This window comes from Lolium rigidum, chromosome 6 (genome assembly GCF_022539505.1).
Source record: "Lolium rigidum isolate FL_2022 chromosome 6, APGP_CSIRO_Lrig_0.1, whole genome shotgun sequence".
Taxonomy (NCBI): Eukaryota; Viridiplantae; Streptophyta; class Magnoliopsida; order Poales; family Poaceae; genus Lolium; species Lolium rigidum.
The window spans coordinates 162,625,526-162,626,161 of NC_061513.1; positions in this window are offsets into that span (position 1 = coordinate 162,625,526).

The following is a 636-nucleotide window of genomic DNA, read 5'->3' on the forward strand; positions in this document are numbered from 1 at the left end:
TCATGGTGGCGAAGTAGTATTCCAAGAGGTTGTTATCACCAGATTTTAGACAAATCTAGAGGTGGGCCGGGCTTGGAAGATTACATGTGGAAGATTTCTGAAGCGGCCTGGCACGAAGGGTTTTGGGCTGAATTGCCCGTGTATCTTTATTTAGTAGTTTATTATTTTAGATAAGGGTTAGAGTTTGTATCGTGCACGATGGGATATTCCCACGTTAGAAAGTCCCCTGGACTATAAATATGTACCTAGGGTTTATGGAATAAACAACAACTCACGTTCAACCCCAAACAAACCAATCTCGGCGCATCGCCAACTCCTTCGTCTCGAGGGTTTCTATCGGGTAAGCGACATGCTGCCTAGATCGCATCTTGCGATCTAGGCAGCACTAAGCCCCACGTTGTTCATGCGTTGCTCGTCATCGAAGCGCTTTTGATGGCGAGCAACGTAGTTATCATTAGATGTGTTAGGGTTAGCATTGTTCTTCGTTTAAGCATGCTTACGTAGTGCAACCCTTGCATATCTAGCCGCCCTCACGCCTATCTCAGGTGTGGGGCGGCACCCGCTTGATCATTATTTAGTAGATCTGATCCGTTACGATTGCTCCTTGTTCTACAAGGATTAGTTTAATATCTGCAA